Genomic DNA, 26,214 nt, shown 5'->3' on the forward strand with positions numbered 1-26,214 from the left:
AGTTATTGAATGAGAACCTGTGGGTAGAGAACATTTACCACTTGGCCTTTGCTTTATCAAGATCTTGGCAGCATGACCATGCAGAAACAAAGGGATGTGTCACCAGGATTCCTCTCTCATGCAGGGCTGTGTTAGGACACACGTATTTCATTAGAGATTGTTTGGAAAGTCACCTCTTACCCCCACTCTAGAACAATTTACATTAGAGAAAGGTTTTCTTACAGTGACCTCACACACACCCTTTTGAGGAGAAATGAAAAGCTGTAGTTTAACAACCGCCTTACATGTAAGAATGAAGGAACCAAATGTGCAAATTTAGAATGACGTTGCATTGGGCTGACCGTAAAGTACCCTCCATCCCCAGAGCACTGCTAATGCAGAGAATGTGGTTTGTTATACAAGACCTACTGGGTAGCTGTTTATTTAGTAGAAATAGTGTATGCTGGTTACAAGAATGGAAAAGAGAATAAAACTAAAATTACTATTATCAATTACATCCAAAAGGCACACAAAAAAATAACCACAAGGTGTATATCTCAAGGTCAGAAGGCCAAAATAAAGAGCCAAGTTCATTCTTTCTTCATCTCCTTTCAGTTCATTCTCCCTGCTGTCACCCCACGCATATACTCATGCTTCCTTAAAGTCTGTCCTTGGGCCAGTGGTTCTTAAATAACTCTTATGTCAATAGAGGATGCTTTCAGTTGCCAATACCAGAGACCCCACTTCAAACTTATCTTCAGGATTGGAGAAGCACCTAGCTTGTTTCATTTGAACGTCCTGCTCAGGGGCAGTCATGGTCGGTCGATCCCTCGCCAGAATGTTATCAGAGACCCACCAGTCTCTTTCCATCTTTTCACTTTGCCCCCAGTGCTTTATACTGAGTCTGGTCCATGGCCCTTGTGGAAATAACAGGAAGGTGACCCAAAGTAATGGGGACTATAGGCATCCTTGTTCACCAGTGGAGAGGGGGTGTTTGCCCCTGACAACCAACTGACCAAAGTTACTGTTCGCCTTGCCGGGACCACCCTGAGCCAATCCCTATAGTCCGGGAAATACCACGGTGGATTGGTTTAGACTTGGATTACCAAAACCCATCCGTGTAGGAAGATTGGGGCGGGGGTGTCACTGTGGCTATACATGCTCTTCAACAAGGAGGGAAGAAATGGATGTTGGAGAGAACACTCACATGTCTCCTTCAGGCCTCTGAGAGTCTCATAAGAGCAATGTGCTATCTCCCTGTGCGTTAATTTTGCATTTGATTTTTGGAGGATTCACTAACCCAGTGAGGACTGTCATTCTTTTTTTTTTCTTCAGCTTCATTGAGGTATAATTGACAAATAAAAATTGTATATATTCGAGGTGTGCAACAGATGGTTTGATATATGGGTACGTTGGGAAATGATTGCCACGACCAAGCTAAATAACTTATCCATCACTTCACAGTTACCCTCACGTGTGTGGAGAGAACACTTAAGATCTACTCTCAGCACATTTCAAGTATGCCAATACATTGTTATTAACTATAATCACCATGCTGTACATTAGCTCTCCAGAACTTACCCATCTTAAAACTGAAAGGTTATACCTTTGACCAACTTCTTACTATTTTTCTCACTTCTCAACCCCTGGTAACCACCCTTCTCTTTGTTTCTGAGTTTGACTTTTTCTAGATTCACATACAAATCAGATCTTGCAGTGTTGTCTTTCTGTGCCTGGCTTATTTGGCCTAATGTGATGTCTTCCAGGTTCGTCCTTGTTGTCACCAATGGCAAGATTTCGTGTTTTATAGCTGAACAGTATTCCATTGTGGATTTGTACCACATTTTCTTTATCCATTCCTCCGTTGATGGACACATAGGTTGATTCCGTATCTTGGTTGTTGTAAATGATGCTGCAGTGAACATGGCAATGCAGATGTCTCTTCAACATACTGATGTTATCTCCTCTGGATGTATATACCCAGTATTGGGATTGCTGGGTCATAGGACCATTCTATATTTTTGAATTTTTTGAGGAATCTCCATACTGTTTTCCATAATGGCTACACCATTTTACATTCCTACCAAGACTGTAAAGAATAAGGACCATTATTTACCTTAGAAAAGCATTGCTTCCCAGAGGCAGACGTGCACCTCATTCCTAGATTTCAGCATTCTCCGGTACTGTTTATCCATTCAGGAGGAACTACAGTCATCAGACACTGGAGATAAATTGTGGTTTTAAGCTTTTACTTCATAATTTTTACAGATGATCTAGAGACAGGCCAAGTAATAATTTGTAAATAATTGATTTTAAACATTCAGCTCATTCTTTAAAAAAACTCATAGCCCAAATGTTTTGTTTTGTTTTGTTTTTTCCATTGGGAAAGGACAGGGAAATGTGGCTTCCAGCTCCTGCGCCCCGGATGTTGTTATATTTTACCATGTCTTTCACATCATCCTCCCATCGTTGGTTGCCGTCAATCTTTTCATAGACGGCGAGGTACCAAGAGAAAGGTAATTTAGCCAGACCTGTCAGGACAGCCTCACTTCATGGAGCCCAGGCGAAGTTTTTCAATAACAGCTGTTCTCCCAACTGGAATATACCCACAAGCAACAATGCCGCCAGTCATCTCATGTTGCGGTTTTAAAAGAAAGGGTTTGCCAGAAGTACTGGGCAGGTTTAGCAGCTGTTCTACCTGGAAGAAGGAAAGGTTCTTGACCTGTGAAGGACCCTTTAGCATTGTCTGTCTATGTGCTGATCAGTTTTAAGTAAACCCTGCACTGAAGCAATGAAGAAAGACACTGGCCAAGTCAGCATGCTGTTGCCTCACTCCCCATCACCACCCTGAAGCCTCCTCTTTAAACACAAGGCCCAGAGAGGATCCAAGATGTTGCCAAGACCATCTGTAGCCACCAGCCACGCACGGGTGGGGTCATGTTTCTTAGCCCACAGCAACACAGATGGTAGGCCTGGTTCTTAATCTGGACAGCCTTCACACAGCACCAGATAACCGAATGCTAATTTTCCTTTCCATTTACCTTAAATCTCAACAGTAACACAACTAAAAATAAAAAAGGCACCATGGAATGGGTCCCGTTTGTTCCACAAAAGAACTTTTCCCCAGGTGTGGCCTCCCTTGTAAAATGGCTGCACCCTTGGCTTTCTTTGTGTGACTGATTTGCAAATCCATTAGTCACATTCACCTTTGGCTAAAGACTATGGGATAGTTGATTTATTTTGGATGATGCAGGATTTTTCAAGAGACGTTTTCATATATTTAGCCCAACTGCTTGACCAGAAGAAACAAAGTCATAAGTATCTATACAGGATTACAGAAAATGGAATTGTAGCTTCAGCTACAAAGCAGCTCAGCCAGTTCATGGAGACTTGTCACAGGTTGGTGACTGAGAAGGGTCTGCCTGAAACACTTGTATGTCCAGGTCCAGCTAAGCATATGCATGTCAGCCTCAGCCGCTGGGGTCCCCGCCTGCTCCTGTGGCATCACGTGGCTCAGATGGCATCTTTACTATGAGTGTGGAGACACTGGGCACCAGCACCTGCACAGGCAGATGGTGAAAGGCCTCAACTCTCTAGTAATGAGGATGGCAGCCATATGCTTTCTCATGCATCAAACTCAGCCTCCAACCTACAATACCATAATGATGACGTGGGAAAGTCTAGATCCCATGCCACATGCCAGTTAAAATACACGCACTGGAAAAGGGAGGGGAGCTTCGCTGCACACACATGACTTTTTTTCTATGGCCTTTTCTGCATCTACCCAGGACTTCATTGCTAATACTGCCTCCCTCCATGTGGGATGAGGTGGGAGAAGGATGATAGGAAAATACTTCCACCCGTTTGCTGTGGCAGGGCTAGACTCCATAGTGCCCAGGACTGCTAATTCATTCACCCCTTCGTGACAGCTTATTTACCCACACCCCACCTTATTTCCAGAAGGACTCCAAGTAGCTCAAGAAAGGAATAAAGAGCTATAGTTAAAAAATAATTTCTGGCCGGGCGCGGTGGCTCAAGCCTGTAATCCCAGCACTTTGGGAGGCCGAGATGGGCGGATCATGAGGTCAGGAGATCAAGACCATCCTGGCTAACACGGTGAAAGCCCGTCTCTACTAAGAAATACAAAAAATAGCTGGGCGAGGTGGCGGGCGCCTGTAGTCCCAGCTACTCGGGAGGCTGAGGCCGGAGAATGGCGTGAACCCGGGAGGCGGAGCTTGTAGTGAGCTGAGATCCGGCCACTGCACTCCAGCCTGGGCTACAGAGCGAGACTCCGTCTCAAAAAATAATAATAATAATAATAATAATAATAATAATAATAATAATTTCTCCAAGTCCTCTGGCTCTCTCCATGGGCTGGGCTGAACTTTGAGTGACTCACCCACGGTCTAAAGTCCAAGACACAAATACCCTAGGCTGAGATCTGGAGACTCTTCTATTTGCAGTTCTTACGGAGGAGGTTACCGTGTTCTCCACCGATTGGGCATTGTGTTTTCCCAGGGAGACAGCATGAAGCAGGCACCTGCATCCACTTTATTCTTTTCCTCTTTGTGAGTCTTCCACGGGCCGTCAGCCTGTTTGTGAACTGTGGCAGGACATGGAGGTCAGCCTGTGCCAAGCACCTTGAACCCTCATTATCTTTAATTAGTGTTTAGGAGGTTAATCGGTGGCGAAGCTCATCTTTCTTTAATTACTCCAACAGTTCAGTCGGGGAGTCCTTGTAGCCAGCTTTGAATTCTTCTGTTTGTTTGGATGCTTATTTGAATTTGTAAAGTTGGATGTTTATTGCCCAGACCTAGACCCCGTGTGCGTTGAAGAAAGTGTTAGGAAAAGAGGAGAGACGAGTATGGGGAAGGTTATTTTTATTGCAATTAATTTGCAGCCTAATGAGCCCAGAACGTTTGCAGTTTTAAAAGTGCATCACAGTCACGTGAGAGATATCAGTAATTCAAACTCGATGCACATCTTTTTAAGCTCCAATGAGCACATTTGTTTTATTTTTCATATAAGGATAAATTCCCATTCAAATAATTTGTTGATTAAAACATATTATTAGGTCTCTACTCCATGTCTTGACATATTAGGTGCTTTGTCCAGTCACATTTAATTTTCAGTGTTGTACGTAATAAAGCTATCAACCTTGGGAAATTATATTCCAGCCCAAAGGCTTTCTTCAGAAACTCTCCTTAATGCCTGGCCGACATTTCCTTTTCTTTCTTTTCCAGCACCTTATGCTCATTCTCTCCTCTATTTCTTTTCAGTGACGACCAGACACTTTAAAGATGATCTGTATTTACCTTTTTATAAGGATCCTTCCCACCCTCCATTGCTTTCCTTCCTCCTCACTTCCACCTACTTGTTCCTTAAATGCGGCCGTTGTTCTCATGCTTCATGGAAGGGTGAACTTTGGCTGAAGTCACAATTTCCACTCAACAGGACAGTAAGTCTCAGCCACATTGTGCCTCTGTCTGCAAAGTGTCCACTGCTCTTTGGCAAAGTTAGGATGTAGCCTTGGTTATCCTTTGGCCCTGGAGATGGTGTTGTTAACAAAGCAGCTCCCTTAGAGCGGGTTTTAGAGGGTCAGCAGGCCAGCGCCTCCCTTCCCGTTCCAGGAAGAAGCGGAATCTCAGACATGGTTTCAGGGAGCTGCTCCCAGGAGCCTCTGGCAGGAGAAAGGCCTTGTGGCCCTGCCATTTCCATCTTTGTCTTTGCTTTTGTACTTTGGCCCAGCCTGTGTTGACTCTTTCATCTCTTTGCTGCTTCAGTCCTTCAACAAATAGTTTTTGAGCATCCACTGTGTACCAGGCACTGTTTTGGGTGCCAAGCATATAACTGTAAAAAAAAAAAAAGGCAAAATTCCTGCCCTCATAGAACTTACATTCTAGTGAGGAACACAGACAGTACACACAAACGATGTCGTGAAAAGTATGACACGGAAAAGCCAAGCTAGATGTGGGTGCAGACAGTGATGAGGGGAGGGTTTCTGGGAAGCTGGTCGAGGGAGTCTGGTCCGAGTGAACTGAGGGGGAGAGACTTGTCCATGGGAAGAACATCCCAGGCTGAGGGAAAGCATATGCAAAGGCCCTGAGGCAGGAAACCGGAGTGATCCGGGAACTTGCAAGGATGGCCATTTGGCTGGAGCAGAGGGAGGGAGGGAAGCACAGTAGGAAATAGCATCGGGAGGAAGCCAGCGTCCTTGCGTTTACTGTGTGATTCTGAGTAGGTAAGCAGCATGGTCCTGTTTGTGGATGTAGAATTTTAACAGAACTTTCTGCTTATAAAGCTGCATCTTTGTGGTTAACTCAGTGCTTCCCTGCTATAGTATGTTTTCTCCATTTCCCAAATGCCCCTATTTGTAAATGCACAGAGCCTAGACTATCCTTCACTTGGTTTGTGACACCCAGGCCTTTTCAACCCGTGGCACGGCATTTCGCTTGGGGCCTCTCCAGGTCAGCCAGGTGCCCTGCTAATTTATCTGTTCCTAGCAGCCCCGTGACTCCAACCTGACCTTTTCATAGGCTTGCCGACAGGACCACGGAGCTCAGCCTTGCAAGTCGTGGAATGAGGTAATGGTTTCCATATGTGCCGAGGCTGTCATTCAAATTCTTTGCCTGCTCAGCTAATGAGGTCAGAATGGCTCTGCCTGCAGTGGACAGCCTCTCCCTCGGCTAGTGTGTCTGCAGGAGATGCTGGAGGAAGTCTCCCCACCCGCTTTCAAGGAAGCTTGGCGAGATAGCATTGCTCTGCGCTGCTCACAAAGGGATAACTGCAGAAACACATGAAATAAAAGGGAATAGAAGGGAAGACACAGACTGACATTTTTTATTAAAACCTTTTATTTGGAGATAATTGTGGCTTCATAGGCAGTTGTAAAAAATAATAGAAAGCTCACATGTACCCTTTACTCAGTTTCTTTAATGGTAACATCTTACAAAACTATAGTGTCACAACCAGGAAACTGACATTGACAACGGTCAACACGAAACACCCATCACCACAAGAACCGCTTCCCCCCCACCCTACCATTGTGCTTTTACAGCTACCCCTACTTTCTACTCACTCCTTAACTCCTGGCAACCATTGATCTGTTCTCCATTTCTATGATTTTGTCATTTCAAGAATGGCATATACATGGAATCGTATAACGTGGAACCTTTTGTTAGTGACATTTTCTCTCAGTATAATTCTCTGGCGTTTCATCCAGGTTGTTGCATGTGTCTGTAGTTTCTTCCTGTTTACTGCTGAGTAATATTCCACCTCACACATGTACCACACTTTGCTTAACCATTCACCCGTTGAAGGAGATCTGGATTTCCAGTTTTTGCTCTTATAAATAAAACTAGTACAAACATTTGTTTACTGGCTTTTATGTCAATATTAGGTCTTAATTTTTCTTGGATAAATGTCCAGGAGTACAATAGCTGGGTTTATAGTAGATTCATATTTAGTTTTAGTTTTAGGTTTTTTGGGTTTTTTTTCAATAGCAACCATGTGTATTTAGCTCATGATTCTGTGGGTTGACAGTTTGGGCTGCACATTAGTGGAGGGTTACCTGATTTGTGTGTGTGAGAGACATAATTCAAACACATAAACTTCATTTTAAAGTGTATAATTCAGTGGTTTTTAGTGTTTTCACAAGGCTGTGGTATGTTTGGTTTTTAAACAAACTGCCAAGCTGTTTTTCAGAGTGGGCGTACCATTTTATATTTTCATCATGATGCATGAGTGATCTAGTTTTTCTATGTCCTTGCCAGCCATTCAGTGCTGTCTTTTTTTTTTTTTTTTTTTAATTTTAGCCATTGGGATTGCTGTTTAGTGATCTCTCTTTGTGGTTTTAGTCTGCATTTTCCTAATGGTTAATGATGTTGAACATCTTTTCATGTGTTTATTTGCCTACTGTAGTCTCTCTGGTGAAGCGTCTTTTCATGGCTTTTGACCATTTTCTAATTGGATTCTTTGTTTTGTTTTATATTGAGTTTTGAGAGTTATTTATATATTCTAGATATTAGTTATTTGTGAGACATATGGCTTCCAAATATTTTCTCCCATTCTGTACCTTGTTCTTTCAGCTTCGTAATAGGGTCTTTCATAGAAGAAAAGTTAATTTTAGTGAAGTCCAAATATCAGTTTTTCTTTGTGAATTATGTTTTTGGTGTCTAGTCTAAGACAACTCTGCTTAACCCTAGATGTCAAAGATACTCTCCTACTGTTTTTCCTAAAAGTTGTATAGTTTTATATTTTACTTTCAAGTATGTATGTTGAATTAATTTTTGTGTAAGGTATGAGACTTAGATCAATGTTCTTTTTTTTCTGTGCATATATAGTTGCTCCAGCACCATTTGTCAAAAAGGCTTTCTTCCACTGAATTGCTTTTGCACCTTCATCAAAAATCAGATGGGCATGTTTATGTGGGTCTGTTTCTGGATTCTGTCTTCTATTCTATTCATCTGTTTATTTGGATGACACGCTGTCTTGCTTATTGTAACTATATCGTAAGTCTCGAAATCAGATACACTGATTTCTTCCATTTCATTCTTTTTTTCCAAAATTTTAACAATTGTTCTTTTACCTTTCCATATATACTTTTTGGAATAGTCTTATCTGTAACTACAAAAAATGGTTGAGATTTTGACAGGAATTGCTTTAAATCTGTATTATCAATTTGGGGAGAATTAACATCTTTACTATGCTGTGTTTTCCAATCCATGAAAATGGCAAGTCTCTCCGTTTGTTTAGATTTTCTTTGATTTCTTTCATCAGCATTGTGTAGCTTTTAGCACACAAATTTCGTATTGTGCTCTGTTTATGCCTCAGTATTTCATGTATTTTTGAACAATCACAAATTGCATTGTATTTTAAACTTTTAGGATCTGTGTGTTCATTGATAATACATAGAAATACAACTGATTTCTGTATGTTGATCTTACATCATGTAACTTTGATGAACTAACTTAGTACTAGGAGTTTTATATCTATACAGAAACGTATATACATATTTATGTATGCATATGTCCATACAGAAATATATATACATATTTATGTGTATATATATATGTATTTCTTGGGATTTTCTGGACAATCATGTCATCTGCAAATAGCTACAATTTTATTACTTCCTTTCTGGTCCCTGTATTTTTTATTTCCTTTTCCTGTGTTATTGCACTAGCTAGAACTTCTAGCACTGTGTTGAATAAAAGTGGTGAAAATGGTCATCCTTGCCTTGTTCCCAGTATTTGGGAGAAAGCATTTAACTTTCTATCATAAAGTGTGGTGCTGGCTGTAGGTTTTTTTGTAGATGCTCTTTGTCAAGTTGGGGGAGTTATTTTCTTAATTTGCTAAGAGATTTTTTGTCTGTTTTTAACTCATGAATGGGTGTTGAATTTTGTAAGATGCTTTATCTTCATGAACCGATATGATTGTGTGTTTTTTTTTTCCTCTTTAGCCTATTAACATGGTAGATTACATTGATTTCTGAATAGTGAACCATCCTTGTATCTCTGTAATCTCCACTTGGTTGTGTTGTGTAATTCTTGTTATATGTTTATGAATTGCACTTACTAATGTCAGGTTTTTTGCATCTATGTTTGTAAGGTACATTGGACTGGGGCTTTCTTTTTTTGTCATGTCTTTGTATGGACTGGTATGGTATAATAATAGCTTCATAAATAAATTGGGAAGTGTCCTTTCCTTTTCTGTTTTCTGGAAGAGATTATGTAGAACTGGTGGTAAGTCTTTAAACTTTTGGTAAAATTCTCCAGTGAGGCCATATAAATTCAATTTCCTTAATATTTAGAGAGCTATTACAATTATTTCAAATTGTGTGATTTTTGGTAGTCTTGTTTTTCAAGGAATTGGTCCATTTCATCTGGTTTGTCAAATATATGTGTAGAATTGTTTCTAGTATCCCACAGTTATCTTTTTGATATCTGCAAGGTCTGAGTAATATCTCACTTAATTCCTAATATTGGTAATGTGTGTCTTCTCTTTTTTTTTCTTTGTAAGTATTGCTAGAGGTTTGTTAATTTTATTGTTCTTTTCAAATAAGCTCTTTATTGACTTTTTTATTGTTTCTCTGTTTTTTGTTTTTTTTTTTTGAGACGGAGTCTCGCTCTGTCGCCCAGGCTGGAGTGCAGTGGCCGGATCTCAGCTCACTGCAAGCTCCGCCTCCCGGGTTCACGCCATTCTCCTGCCTCAGCCTCCCAAGTAGCTGGGACTACAGGCGTCCGCCACATCGCCCGGCTAGTTTTTTGTATTTTTTTCATAGAGACGGGGTTTCACCGTGTTAGCCAGGATGGTCTCGATCTCCTGACCTCGTGATCCATCCGTCTTGGCCTCCCAAAGTGCTGGGATTACAGGCTTGAGCCACCGCGCCCAGCCTGTTTCTCTGTTTTTAACTTACCAATTTTTATTCTTTATGATTTCCTTCCTTCTGCTTGCTTTGGGTTTATTTTGCTCTTCTTTTCTAGTTTCTTCATGTGAGAACTTGGAATTTTTTTATTTTTTTAATATATAGATGAACTGCTGTGAATTTGCCTCCCAGCACTGTTTTAACTGTGTACACAAATTTTAATGTATTTTCTTTTTCATTTAGTTCAGTAATTTATATATTTGTCTTAAGGCTTTTTCTTTATCCCTTATTATTTGGAAGTGTGTTATTAGTTTCCAAGTGTTTGAAGATTTTTCTGTTATCTTTTTTATTTATTTCTAGTTTGATTCCATTGTGTTTGTAACATGTATTGTGTATAACTTTTAAGTGTGTTGAAGTTTGTTTTATGGCCCAGAATATTCTATTTCTTGTTATATATTCCATGTGCGCATGGAAAGAATGTGCATTCTGTTGTTATTAGGTAGAGTGTGCCGTGAATATATCCTGTTGGTTGATGGTGTTCGGCAGTTCTTTAAATTTTATTGATGATTTTCAGTTTGTGCTACCCATTGTTGAATGAGGGATATTGAAAAATTCAACTATAATTGTGAATTTGTCTATTTCTTCTTTCAGTTCTATCAGTTTTAGCTTCACATATTTTGCAGCCCTGTTACTTGGTGCATAGATATTTAGGATTGCTATGTATTCTGAATGGATTGATCCTTTTGTCATTACATGATGTTCTTCATTTTCTCCAGTAAATTACTTTGCTCTGAAGACTACTTTATGTAATATTAATATAGTTACTTAGGCTTTATTTTGATTAATGTTTGCATGATGTATCTTTTCCATCATTTTCTGTCTGCCTATATCATTATATTTGAAGCGAGTTTCTAAAAGGCAGTATGTAATCAGCTCATGTTTTTAAATTCACTATGTCATTCTGTATCTTTTAATTGGCATATTTATACCATTTATATTTAATTTATTGCTGATATATTGGGGCATAAGTCTGCCATTTTATCTTTTTTTTCTGTTTGTTCTGTTTTTCATTTCTCTGTTTTCTTTTTCCTGTCTTCTTATGGATTATGCAGACATTTTTTAGAATTCCATTTTGATTTATCTGTTTTGAGTCCATCTTTTACTCTAGATTTTTTTACTGGTTGCCATTACATATATGTATATATCTCTCTTATCACAGTCATTTTACCAATTTGAGTGAAGTACAGAAACATTGCCTCTTTTTATATCTCTATTCCCCACTCCCATTTATAATATTATTATCTTAAGTATTTTCTCTACACACATTTATTTTATTTTATTTTATTTTATTTTATTTTATTTTATGAGACAGACTGTTGCCCAGGCTGGAGTGCAGTGGTGGGATCATGGCTCACTGCAGCCTCAACCTCTCAGGCTCTCAGGTGGGAGGATTGCTATCCTCCCACCTCAGCCATCTGAGCAGCTGGAACTACAGGTGCATACCACCACACCTGGCTAATTTTTTTAAAAAAAAATTTATAGAGACAAGGTCTCACCATGTTGCCCAGGCTGATCCTGAACTTCTGGACTCAAGAAATCTGCCCACTTTGTCCTCCCAAAGTGCTGGGATTACAGGTGTGAGCCATCACACCTAGCTCTACATACATTTAAAACCATATCAGACAATGTATAATTTTTGCTTTAACTCATCAAGCATAATTTGGAGAAATCAAGAGCAAAAGAAAAGCTTCTCATATTTACCCATATTTTTGCTTACTGTATTCTTTCTTTTTTATGTTCCAAGATTTCTTCTTTTATCATTTCCTTTTTGTTTCTAGAACTTTCTTTATTATTATTTTTTATTTTTTGAGATGGAGTCTTAACTCTGTTGCCCAGGCTAGAGTGTGGTGATGTGATCTCGGCTCACTGCAACCTCTGCATTCTGGGGTTCAAGTGATTCTCCTGCCTCAGCCTCCTAAGTAGGTGGTATTGCAGGTGTACACCACTATGCCCGGCTAATTTTTTTTTGAGACGGAGTCTCACTCTGTCGCCCAGGCTAGAGTGCAGTGGCTCGGCTCACTGCAGCCTCCACCTCCTGGGTTCAAGCATTTCTTCTGCCTCAGCCTCCCAAGTAGCTGAGATTACGGACACCTGCCAACATGCCTGGCTATTTTTTGTATTTTTAGTAGAGACAAGTTTTCTCTGCATTGGCCAGGCTGGTCTCGAACTCCTGACCTCAGGTGATCCACCTGCCTCGGCCTCCCAAAGTGCTGGGATTACAGGCGTGAGCCACCGTGCCCAGCCAATCTTTGTATTTTTAGTAGAGACAGGGTTTCACCATGTTGGCCAGGCTGGTCTTGAACTCCTGACCTCAAGTGATCCTCCTGCCTTGGCCTCCCAAAATGCTGGGATTACAGGTATGAGCCACCGTGCCCTGCCTGACAGAACTTTATTTAGCTATTCTTGTAAGACAGTTCTGGTGGTGACAAATTTTCTTAGTTTTCCTTCCATTCGAGAGATTTCTTTTCATTCCTGAAAGATATTTTCACTGGGTTGACAGTTCTGTTCTTTCAGCACCTGAAAAATGCCGTACCACTTCCTCTAGCCTCCATGGTTTCTGATGAGAAATCCACTGTCAGCCTACGTGGTTTTCCTCTGTTGGTGTCATTTCTCTTTGGCTGCCTTCAGAATCTTTGTTGTTAGTTTTCGGCGGTGTAATTAAAGTCTGTCTTGGTGTGGATTTCTTTGGGTTTATCACCTTTAGAGTTTGCTCTGTAAGTTTATATTGTTCATCAAAATTGACACATTTTCAGCCATTATTTCTACTGCTTTTTTAGTCCTGCCTTATTTCTCCTCTTTTTCTGAGACTATGAAGATATGAATGTTAGATCTTCTATTATATTCTTACAGGCTCCCGAGGCTCTGTTAATTTTCATAGTCTATTTTGTCTCTACTACTCAGACTGGGTAATTTCTACTGTTCTGTTTTTCAGTTCACTGACTATTTCCTCTGTCCCATGCCTTCTGCTGTTGAGCCCATCCACTAAGGTTTTTATTACAGCTGTTATATTTTTCCATTCTAAAATTTTACATTTGTTCTTCATGTCTTATATTTCTTTGCTGTGGCTTTCAATTTTTTTTTGTTTGTTTTAAGTGTGTTGATAATTACTTATTGAAGCATTTTTACCATGACTACTTTAAAATCTTTGTCAGAAAATTCCACTGTTTCTGACATCTTGGTGTTAGCATCTATTGATCATTTTTATTTTTCTACCTGTTTGAGATCTTCCTGGTTTATGGACAAATAAGTGATTTTCAAATGAAACCTGGACATTTTGGCTATTCTGCGATGGACTCTGGATTTCTGGCAGCCTGGCTCCTGCCAGGTAGAGGTAATCCAGATTCACTAATGGCCTCTGTTTATGTGTTCAGGGTAGGGATGGCAGCTCCTGCTCTCCAGGTGCAGGGGTCCTGATTCTGCATGAGACCTTTTCTGACATCACCCAGTAAAGAGGGAAAAGGATGTCTTCGCATTTCACTGGGTTGGGGATGGAAGTCTAGTCATCCGAAGTGATCTCTGCTGACACCCCAGCAGGGAGGGGGCCTTACTGGCTGACTGGGATGAAAGTCCAGGCTCCCTCCTTGGTCTTCTTTGTCACCTCCCCATAAGGGTGTTGGAGAGCCTCGTAACAGTCTCCTGAGGGAAGAAGTCTAAGATCACCACTAGGTCTTCGCTGGCATGGGTGGGAGGGGCCACCCTGTTCTTTGGGGTATCTGGCTGCAGGTGAGTAGTTCAGGCCTAAACGTTTTCTGTCTTGCTAGGCTGCCCCTTTCCTGTTCCTTTGTCTGGAGAGAAAAGGCATTTGCTAGGCTCTTTTATTCATACCTGTGGACATCCAGAATCGTCCCCTGCCTCCACTAGCAAAACCTTGTCCAGGACAGAGGAAATCAAGCACTGTGCTGCTACAAGCCTCTCTCCTCTCCAGTGCCCCATTTTTATTATTAGAGGAAAGTTGGGTCCAGGGAGGACTGGAGGAACCTGCTGTTTATTTTTGGAACGGAATTTGTAGTAGGGTTAGTTAACCTTGAACCCTACGGTGTCTTCAGCCGGAATATCCCCCAAACTGTTCCATGTAACCTGAATTCTTAAAAAAAATTACAATGTTTCATCTCCATAAATCCACAAACACTGCTCACAGTATCTTCCTGAGTTTGGAGAGGGCTTGTCTCTCTGGAAGAGAATAGGGACAGTGTCCATATTCTGGCATTTTAAAAGAATAATACAGAGGAATTTATCTTGGCCACTATTGGAAAACTTAGTGTGTTCTGAGCTCAATGCTGGGCATTATGGACAGACAGAGACAAATGATGAAGGATTGAGTTGTGGAGACACAACATAAGAAGAGAGTCACACCACGAATCAGTGAATACAAAGCCCAAATGCAATTTTACATATTGAACCATGTCCTCTGTTTTCAGCCCAGGATAGATACTTTGAAAAACGTACAAAAAGTGTAAGACTTGGTTCCAGCTGAATGAAGCCTCTAGTTGAACACACAGATGGTGTGTGGGTGTTTTCCAGGAATCACCATGCACAGCGCCCCTTCTCAGTCTGCCAGCTCTCCAAGGGTTTCTATAAGCTGAGTCCAAAGTGGCATCTGAGCTTTGGCCTCTCTCTGGTCCCTTGACTTCTGAACACCTCAGAGGTACTCACAGGCCCCACATCTGAAACTGGATTCATTGTTGTTCCTGCTGAACCTTTTCCTCCTCCTGTGTTTGCATCTGGATGGTCAGCAAAGAGCCATCCATTGTTCAGGACCCAGCTTCAGTGCCGATTCTCTCCCCGCCCTTCTCCAAGTTCTTCACCCCTCCATGTCACCTCTCCTGAGCCTAGCACAGTCTCTGTAAGGGCATCATCACCTTATCGCATGGTAAGTGTCTGCACAGCGAGGTCACCTTGAGGACTGTGGGTTCATGAGCACAGAGGCTGTGTCTTGGGTACCTTGTTTCCAGCATTGGGTCTCACACACAGTAGGTGCAGTACAAATGCTGAATGAATGAGAGGTCAAGAAGTCATGTTTTTAAAAAGAAGATGCATATGGATTGGCAGAAAGGGGGAAGGGGAATCATGTACTATCATCTAATAGAAGGGAATTTCTGCAGGGCTCCTAGTTCCATGGTATATAAAATAAATACAACTCTTATTGAAGTTTTAGGCTGGAAAACTGATTTTGTTTTGTTATATTCTTGTGATTTTCCTTCATTACGTAAGTGTCTTTAACTGAGGTAAATTTTCAGATAAAACAAAGGCCTAGGTAGGTCTGGAATACACTTGAGCCCCAAAGGTTTTCGTTTCCTAATGATAATGAGTCAAATAAGTTGCCAATTGAGGCTATGAAATATCATTCCCTTTAAAACAGGTTAGAATGTTAGCAGCCTGGTGGATTGGTCGATGGTTGGCCTTCCCCGAAGGACAGGGAACCTGGGACCAACTTTTTTTCTTGAGGGCCCGTCACATCTGTGTTTTGCAGACTGCCCAGCAGCTAATTGAAAAATAAGTTTCTAAAACTACCTGCTTGTTTTTGGCTTTGTTGTTGTGTCAGCTGTGATTCCCATCAGCTGTAGCTATTGACAAGATCTAAAGTTCAGATTTGGCGTTCTTTGCTGTGTTCTCCACGCTCCCACTCTTTGGCAGTTACGCATGTGTGATTTTTGCAGGAATAGCTTTCTAACAGAAATGTGGACACAGGAGTTTATTTTTCTCCATCATAACTCAGCTCTCCACTTCTTCCTGAAACTGATCATTTTGCAAGGCAGGAGCATAACACCTTCTGTAGGATTTGTCAGCTTCTAAAAAGAACCTTTTTGTAAGGACTTGTATGAGCTTGGGTTTCACCATCATTACTGGGGAGGCACCAAGACTGCACATATCTCTGGTGAATTAATGTCTACACAACACCTTTCATAGCAATAGTTCCCAGCTAGCATACCTGCTTCTGCCAGTACAGAGCCAAAAAAAAAAAATTAAGTACTTTAATGCCAATATCCCCTCACCATGGGAGAAATAAACTGTAAAAATGGCATCATTACCAACAGCTCATGTGATAGGAGGGAACTGACCTTGATTTGGGACCCAATCCACCTTTTTTTATTTTTTTTATTCAACTTTCTTTCTCAAAAAAATTGTGATAAAATGCACACAGCATGAGATTTACTATTTTATAGTGTGCCATTACGTGGCAGTTGGTAGATTCACAGTGTTGTATAACCATTGCCACTGTCTAGTTCCAGAATATTTTCATCTCCCCAAAAGGGAACCCCATATGTGTGAAGCAGTCCTTCCCCCTTCCCTTTCCCCACCTCCCTGCCCTACAGCCCCTGGCAACCACTAGCCTGTTTTCAGTCTGTACATATTTGCCTATTTTGGACATTTCATATAATCATATAATACACAGCCTTTGAGGTTGGGCTTTTTCACTTAGCATAATATTTTCAGTCTTTATCTCTGTGAAGTGCGTATCTATACCATACTTTTTTATATGGCTGAATAATTCTCCATTGTATGCATAGACCACATTTGCTTACACATTTGTCAGTTGGTGGACATTTGGGTCATTTCTACTTTTGATTTTTGTGAATAACGCAGCTATGGATATTGTACTGGTATCTGTCTGAGTCCATTTTCCATTCATTTGGGTATATTCTTAGGAGTGGAATTGGTGGGTGATGAGATAATTCTGTGTCTAACTTACCAAGGAACAGTGAGTGCACCATTTTACATCTCACCAAGTAACATGCAAGAGTTCCAGTTTCTCCATCTCCTCTCCAACACTTATTTTCTGAGTTATTTTGGTTTTTGGATTTTTTTAATAGCCATCCTAGTAATGTGTGAAGTGCTATCTCATTGTAGTTTTGATTTGCATTTCCCTAATGACTAATGATACTGATTATCTTTATGTGCTTGTTGGCTATTGTGTATTTTCTTTGAATAAGGGTCTATTCAAGTCTTTTGCCCATTTTTTAATCAAGTTGTTTATTTTTCTCTTTTTGCTTTTGAGTTGTAGGTGTTCTTTATATATTCTGGATACTAGACCTTTATCAGACATCATTTGCAAATATTTTCTCCCATTTTGTGCTTATCTTTTCATTTCCTTGATAATGACCTTTGATGCACAAAAGTTTTTAATTTTCATGAAGTCCCATTTATCTGTCCTTTATTTTGTTACTTGCATTTTGGTACTTGCATTTGGCCATTGCCAAAGTCAAGGTCATAAAGATTTACCCCTGTATTTTCCTCTAAGATTTATATTGTTCTAGCTCTTATATCTATGCTTTTAATTAATATTAATTTAAAAATTATAATTTATATGCCTCTGGGGTACGAAGTTATGTTTTGATACAGCTATACAATGTGAAATGATTAAATCAAGCTAATTAACACAGTCATCACTTCACCAACTTACCATTTTTTTGTGGTGAGACATTTGAAATTTACTCTTAATTATTCTGAAGTATATAACACATTATTATTGACTATAGTTACCCTATTGTGCAATAGATCTTAAAACTTAATCCTTTTGATGCGTTCATGTCCTTTGTAGCAACATGGATGAAGCTGGAAACCATCATTTTGAGCAAACTATTGCAAGGACAGAAAACCAACCACCACATGTTCTCACTCATAGGTGGGAACTGAACAATGAGAACACCTAGACACAGGGCGGGGAACATCACACACCAGGGTCTATCATGGGGTAGGGGAATGGGGGAGGGATAGCATTAGGAGAAATACCTAATGTAAATGACGAGTTAATGCGTGCAGCAAACCAACACAGCACATGTGTACATATGTAACAAACCTGCACGTTGTGCACATATACCCTAGAACTTAAAGTATAAAAAAAAAAAAACTTACTCCTTTTGTCTAATTGAAATTTTGTACCCTTTGACCAACAGTTTCCCATTCCTTCACTCTTCCACTCTCAACCCCAGCCTCTGGTAACCATCATTGTCCTTTCTACTTCTATGAGTTCAACTTTTTAAGATTCCATATATAAATGAGATCATGCAGCACTTGTCTTACTGTGCCTGGCTTATTTCATTTAGCATAGTGTCCTCTTGGTTTATCCATGTTATAGGAAATAACAGGGTGTCCTTTTTAAGGCTGAATAGTATTCCATTTGTGTTTGTGTGTGTGTGTATGTGTGTGTGTGTATATATATATATATATTATACACACACCACAGTTTCTTCATCCACTCATTCATTGATGGATGCCTAGGTTGGTTTCATATCATGGCTATTATGAATAATGCTGCAGAGGAGCACAGATATCCCTTCAGTGTACTGATTTCCACTCCTTTGAATTATATACCCAGAAGTGAGATTGCTGGATCATATGATAGTTCTATTTTTAATTTTTTGGAGGAACTTCCACTGTTTTCCATAGTAGCTATACTAATTTATTTTCCCATCGACAGTGTACAGGGGTTCCTTTTTGTCTGCATTCTCACCAATACTTGTTAGCTTTCTTTTATTTTTTTTTAAATAATAACCATTTCAACATATGTGAGGTAGTATCTCATTGTGATTTTAATTGGCCTTTCTCTGATGATTAGTTGTTTGAGCATTTTTCATATACCTGTTTGTCATTTGTATATCTTCTTTTAAGAAATGTCTATTCAGGTCCTTTGTTCTTCTTTTAATTGAGTTATGTTTTCTTGATATTATTTGAGTTCCTTGTGTATTTTGGATATTAACCTCTTATCAGATGTATAGCTTGCAAATATTTTTTCCCACTCTGTAGGTTGTCTCTTCACTCTGTTGATTGTTTCCTCTGCTGTGCAGAAGCTTTATTGTTTGATGTCATCCCATTTGTCTGTTTTTGCTTTTGCTGCCTGTGCTTTCAGAGTTATATTGAAAAAATTACTGTCCAGACCAGTGTCTTAGATCTTTCCCCTATCTTCCTCCAGTAGTTTTAGTTTCAATTTGTATATATAAGTCTTTAATTCATTTTGAGTTGTTTTTGTATATGGTGTGAGATAAGGATCAAGTTTCATTCTTCTGCATGTGAATATCCAGTTTTCCAACACCATTTATTAAAGATGTTGCTTTTTCTTCATTGTGTGTTATTAGCACCTTTATTGAAAATCAATTGACCATAAATGCATGGGTTTATTTCTGGGCATTCTATCCTGTTCCATTGGTCAATGCGTCTGTTTTTATGTCAGTACCATGCCATTTTATTTGCAATAGCTTTATAACATATTTTGAATACAGGGAGTGTGATGCCTTCAGTCTTTTTCTTACTGCTCAAGATGGTTTTGGCTATTGAGGGTCTTTTGTGGTTCCATATAAACTTAAGGATTTTTTTCTCTTTCTGTGAAAAATGACATTGCCATTTTGATAGGGATTGCATTGAATCTGTAGATCACTTTGTGTAGTATGACTATTTTAACAATAGTGTTGTTTTACAGTTCATGAACACGGAATAGCATTCCATTTACTTGTATTTTCTTCAATTCTTTGATCAGTGTTTTGTAGTTTTCTCTATGCAGGTCTTTTACCCCTTGGTTAAATTTACACATCAGTATTTTGTGGTGTTGTTGCACTTGTAAATGGAATTGCTTTCTTAATTTCATTTTTGGATAGTTCATTATTAATATATAAAAACACTACTCATTTCTGTATGTTGATCTTGTATGCTGCAACCTTACTAAATTTATTAGTTCTAAACAGTTTTTTGGTGGAGTCTTTAGGATTTTCTAAACATAAGATTATGTGTACCAACAAACAGAGATAAATTTGCTTTTTCCTTTCCTATCAGAATGCTTTTTTTTACCCTCTTGCCTAATGGCTCTGGCTGGGACTTTCAGTTCTATGTTGAAAAGAATTGGCAAGAGTGGGCATCCTTGTCTTGTTTCTAATCTTAGAGGAAAAGCTTTCAACTTTTCACCATTGAATATGATGTTAGCTATGGGTTTTGTCATATATCCTTTATTGTGTTGAGATATATTCCCTCTATACCTAATCTGTTGAGTTTTATCATGAAGAGGTGTCGAATGGTTTTTCTGCATCTATTGAGATGATCACATGGTTTTTATATTTCATTTTGTTAATGTGGTGTGTTTATATATTTGTGTATATTAAACCAGGCACAAATCCCACACGACCATGGTGAATGATAGTTTCAATGTGTTGTTGAGTTCAGTTTGCTAATATTTTGTTGAGGACTTTTGTATCTATAGTCATCAGAGATATTAGCCTGTAAGTTTTTTTCTTGTGATGTCCTTGTCTGGCTTTGATATCAGGGTAATGCTGACTTTGTAAAATGGGTTTGGAAGTATCCCTTCCACTTCAGTATTTTGGAAAAGTTTGATAATTGGTATTAGTTCTTTAAGTGTTTGGTAGAATTCAGAAGAGCAGCCATCAGGTCTTGGCCTTTTCTTTGATGGGAGATTTTTTACTAGAGATCCACTCTCCTTCCTTGCTATTGGTCAGTTGTGATAGGCTGTAAGTGTCTAGGAACTTATCATTTCTTCTAGATTATCCAATTTGTTGCCATATGATTGTTCGTAGTAATGTCTAATGACCCTTTACATTTCTGTGGTTATCTGTTATAGTGTCTCAACTTTCAATTCTCACTTTATTTGAGTCTTCCCTTTTTTTCCTAGTCAGTCTAGCTAGGAGTTTGTAGATTTCATCTTTGAAAAAAACCAACTTTTAGTTTCACTGATATTTTCCATTGTTTTTGCAGTCTCCGTTTCATTTATTTCACTCTGATCTTTTTTGTTTCCTTCCTTCTGCCAACTTTAGGCTTAGTTTGTTCTTCCTTTTGTAGTTCCTCAAAGTGTAACATTAGGTTATTTGAAACTTTTCTTCTCTTTTGCTGTAGACATTTATTTCTATAAGTTCCCCTCTTAGGATTGCTTTTGCTGCAACCCATAAGTTTAGATATGCTGTGTTTCCGTTTTCATTTGTTTCAAATATATTTATATCTCTGATCCATTTTAAGTTAATTTTGTATGTGGTGGGAAGGGCCCAATTCCATTGTTTAGCATGTAGAAATCCAGTTGTCTCAGCACCATTTGCTGGAGAGATTATTCTTTTATTATTGAATGGTCTTCACATCCTTGTCAAAAATTAATTGACCGTTGATTGTATGGGTTTATTTCTGGACTCTCAATTATATTCTGTTGATTTGTAAGTGCCATGCTATTTTTATTACTGTAGTTTAGCAATAAGTTTTGAAATAGGTATGTGTGAGTTCTATAGCTTTGTTCTTTTTTCAAGATTATTTTGGTTATTTTGGGTCCCTTATAATTCCATGTGAATCTTAAGATCAGCTTTTCTATCTTTGCAAAAAAAAAAAAACCATTGGGATTTTGATAGGAGTTACACTGAATCTGTAAAACACTTCGATTAGTATTGCTATCTTAACAGCATCATCTTTTAATCCATGAACACAGGGTATTTTTCAATTTATTTGGGATGTCTTTAATTTTTTCAGTGGTGTTTTATAGTTTTGTTTTGTTTTGTTTTCAGACGGAGTCTCGCTCTGTTGCCCAGGCTGGAGTGCAGTGGCACCATCTCGGCTCACTGCAAGCTCCGCCTCCTGAGTTCACGCCATTCTGCTGCCTCAGCCTCCCAAGTAGCTGGGACTACAGGTGCCCGCCACCACGCCTGGCTAATTGTTTTGTATTTTTAGTAGAGACGGGGTTTCTATATTAATATACAAATTGATGGAACCCATATGGCCCTGGCAGAGGCAAAAGAAAACTCATTCTGAAGAACTAGAGCACACGCAGGAAATGAACCACAATGAAGGAGAAAGTCCTTCTGTACTGAGGATAGGCAAATTAGCTTCCCAATAGCTGGAATTGCAAGGAAAGTCTGAAAGATTCTATAAAATAGTGATGAAAGAAGATACAGAAATTAAAAAGCAAGAGAAGGGTAGCATGTAAGAACAGGTGGATTTGGAAGAAAAATAAAACATATAGACATGAAAAGTCCAGTGATTTAAATTAAAACATATTGGAAAATTTTAAGGTAGTTTAGATAAAGCTGAAGGGAGAAGGGGAATGAAAAACATGGAAGCGATTTAGGGATGTGGAAGATAGAATGAGATCGATATGGAGACACTATAGACAGAAACTCCAGGAGAAGGTAAAACAGAGAACGGAGGGGAGGCAGGAATCTCAGTGTTTTCCGTAAGTGAAGATCCACAAACGTTCAAGCTATTGTAGTTTTCCAGACCTGAGCAGCTGAACAGGATATAAAAACAAACCTATTCCTGGCTAACACGGTGTATCTACTAAAAAATACAAAAAACTAGCTGGGCGTGGTGGCAGCGCCTGTAGCTACTCCGGAGGCTGAGGCAGGAGAATGGCATGAGCCGGGGGGGCGGAGCTTGCAGTGAGCTGAGATCAGGCCACTGCACTCCAGCCCAGGCGACAGAGCGAGACTCCGTCTCAAAAAAAAAAAAAAAAAACCCTATAACCAGTCATACTAAATATTGTCATGAAACTATAGCCCATCAAAGACAAAGGGAATTATTGTAAAAGCAACCAGAAGGAAAAGACAGATTCCCTGCAAAAAATGGCAACCTGAGTAAGCTTCAGTGCTGAAGACAGGAAGAGATGGGAAAATCAGAGTTGTGTGTTCTAAAGTGTTTGCATTATTCAAGAAGGGGGTTAAATTATTTTCTAACTTTTGACCTTGTCAGATATGAAGGCTAGAAATGTAAGGGTGACCACCGAAATAAATAATAAAGTATTCCTCTAAACCAAAAAAAAAAAAAAAAAAAAAGCAAAAAACATGATAAACAGGAAGCACAAAATAAATGTCACCATTTATACGTATTTTTAAATATAATTAGATATTAATTACCCATACGTATCTATGAAGCAACAGTATAAAATGTAGACTGGAAAGTTATTTCTTTTTTATAGAAGGGAGAAGAATGGGGAGTATAAGGAACTTATATTTGAGACTTTATTATTTTATTAAAATCTGAAGTAGTTATTATCATAGTTAGGCCTGCTCCTGACATTTGCAGAACTCAGTATAACAGTACCAATGGAGACCTTGAACCACGCATAAATATGTGAAAGTTATAAATCAAGCTAGCACAGAATTCTGTCCCTTCATGATGACACCTTCATAAAGTCTGGTGCGCTTCCTGATTCCTGGCTTATTTGAAGGCCTCAGCCAGAGCAAGGCAGCATGGGAAGGAGCGCACTCCCTGGACACCCTGTCTTTGCTTCAGAACCCCAGCTCTGCCCTGCACTGAGGGCATCTGCACACGTATGGTGTGGTAGACATCCCAGCCCACACATCCAGGTTCTGTTCACACCCCCATGCAAAAAGCACCCCTTGGCCACCCCCACAGGCCTGGGGCATGCACACTGGCTACATGGTCTACTTTTAGGGGGATGGAGCTCAGGATGAAGTCAAGTTAGCCTTGGATGCAGGCCTGGGACTTCTAGGGTCCCAAATAACTGAAGTGGTGGACGGCAGGCCTGGGCCATGGGAGGAGGTACCTCCTTGGCTGTGGACCCCTCACCGTGTGTGGAGGAAGGGCTGTGGCACAGCGTGGGTTCCTCTGAAGCAAGATGTCGCATTTTTAAATAATATTTCATTATAGGCTGAGCGCAGGGGCTCATGCCTGTAATCTCAGCACTTTGGGAGGCTGAGGTGGGTGGATCACCTGAGGTCAGGAGTTCAAGACCAGCCTGGCCAACATGGCAAAACGCCATCTCTACTAAAAATGCAAAAATTAGCCAGGCGTGGTGGCACGTGCCTGTAATCCCAGCTACTGGAGAGGCTGAGGCAGGAGAATCGCTTGAACCTGATAGGCGGAGCTTGCAGTGAGCTGAGATTGCGCCACTGCACCCCAGCCTGGGCAACACAGCAAGACTCTGTCTCAAAAAACAAAAAGAAAAGAAAATCATCATAAAAAAAGAAGAGAGAGAAAAGCGTTCCCCACTCTAGGCAGCATCTGCCAGCACAGGAGCCCTGCCAGCAAAGCCCCATCTGATCTTTGTCAAGTTATTTGACGCAGCTGAGTCTGTTTTCTCACCTGCCTGGTGAGAGACCAACATGTGTAATTTCAATGACCCCTCCCATTCCTGAGGATCTGTGACATTCTCATAAGACCCATCATGAGCTTCTGGGACGGCCAGAGTGGTTCAGGGGGCACGTCCCTGTGGTCCGGGGTATGGGGGCAGAGCTAGTCCTGCATGGTCCTCAGCTTCGGAGGAAGTGATGTATCAGGTGCCCGTTATGTCCCCATGTGGGACCTGGCTGGTGAGGCTACCTTGGGGCCAGGCAGGGGGAGGAGCCCCCTCTGCACACAGTACCCTTTATTTTGTGCAGGGGTCGTGGCCAGTGCTGGGAACGTGTTGGACAGGGAGGACAGGTCCTTCTCTATACCTGCCACATTCTGAAACCAGGCAGCACAGGGAGCTGCGGACAGTCGGTGATGGCAGCTACACAGAGGGACAGGTGCCCCGGGCTCGCTCCTCCTGTGTCTGCACATCCGTGCCATCCAGGGCAATTGCTCAGCCGGACCCGGTGAGATTAACTTGGCCCATGAAAGAAAGAGGAGAGGGGAGGGAGGACCAGTGTGAAAGAAGGGAGAGAGTGTTTTTCTTCCTCAGCCATGAGATGTTTTGCCAAGCTTAGCTAGCTGAGGCTCACCCTTAATTGGTGATGAATTAAACATTGTTATTTCAACCAAGGCACTCAGAAAAATGCTCTCTCTTGGAAATTCAAAATGAACTTCAGCTCAAAGAACTGTGAAGAACAGCCAGGGCCCCCCTCCTCTTTCGATGGCCCTGGGGGAGCTAGGCGAGTCTGCAGTCATGGGAGGGGCCTCCTCAGGCTCCAGACTCACCGATAGTCGGGGCAGGGAGGTACATGGGATTCCAGCACCTGCAGCTTCTTCTACAAGTCTGTATGTCCTCACATCCCCACAAACGCCATGGGGGCTGTATTTGTCTGCCTGGGCTGCCATAGGCTGTGTGGCTTCAACAGCAGAAATTGAGTTTGTCACAGTCTGGAGGCTGGAAGTCCAAACTCGAGCTATCTACAGATTGGTTTCTTGTGCAGGCGCTCTCCTTGGCTTACATGTAGCTGTGTGCTCCGTGGTCTTCCCTCTGTGGGTGCCTGTGTCCTCATCTCTTCTTATTAGGACAGCACCCATGCTGGATTAGGGCCCTCCCTGATGACCTCATTTTACCTTAATTACCACTTTAAAGGCCCTGTTTCCAAATACAGTCCCATTCTGAGGTACTAGGGGTAATGACTTCAACATGTGAATTTAGAGGGGACATTCAGCTCATAATCTATTATGCCTCTAGGTGACTGGCAGACTCCCATAATGACAAGTGAAATGACAGCCTGATAGTAAAAATCAAAGCACTTTGACCTGCCTGGGCGGTTTTCAAGCAGTCCCTTTGGGTTTATAGAAATAAACAGACTGGGCATGGTGGCGCACACCTGTAATCCTAGCACTTTGGGAGGCTGAGGCGGGAGGATCACTTAAAGCCAGGAGTTTGAGACCAGCTTGGGCAGCAAAGCGAGGCCCTGTCTATACAGAAAATGTTTATAATTAGCCAGGTGTGGTAACGCACACCTGGAGTCCCAGCTACTCAGGAGGCTGAGGTGGGAGAATTGCTTGAGCCCGGGAGTTCGAGGCTGCAGTGAGCTGTGATTGTGCCACTGCACTCCAGTCTGGACCACAGTGAGACCCCAGCTTTTTAAAAATTAGAATAGAAATAGCCAAGCTCCCGAACAGTTCCACATTTCTTCACAGCAGTGGCAACCTTGAAGGGAACAGGTTCAGGAAAGGCAGGGACTGCTCCTTAG

The 26,214-nt window shown here is 40.7% G+C and overlaps 1 protein-coding gene across 1 annotated transcript in view; it reads left to right on the top strand.

The window, feature by feature from the left end:
* Window positions 1-26,214, top strand: part of ATP8A2 (ATPase phospholipid transporting 8A2) — a 642,805-nt gene that overhangs the window by 607,408 nt on the left and 9,183 nt on the right. The window lies entirely within an intron of this gene.

Source organism: Papio anubis, chromosome 15 (genome assembly GCF_008728515.1).
Source record: "Papio anubis isolate 15944 chromosome 15, Panubis1.0, whole genome shotgun sequence".
NCBI classification, from domain to species: Eukaryota; Metazoa; Chordata; class Mammalia; order Primates; family Cercopithecidae; genus Papio; species Papio anubis.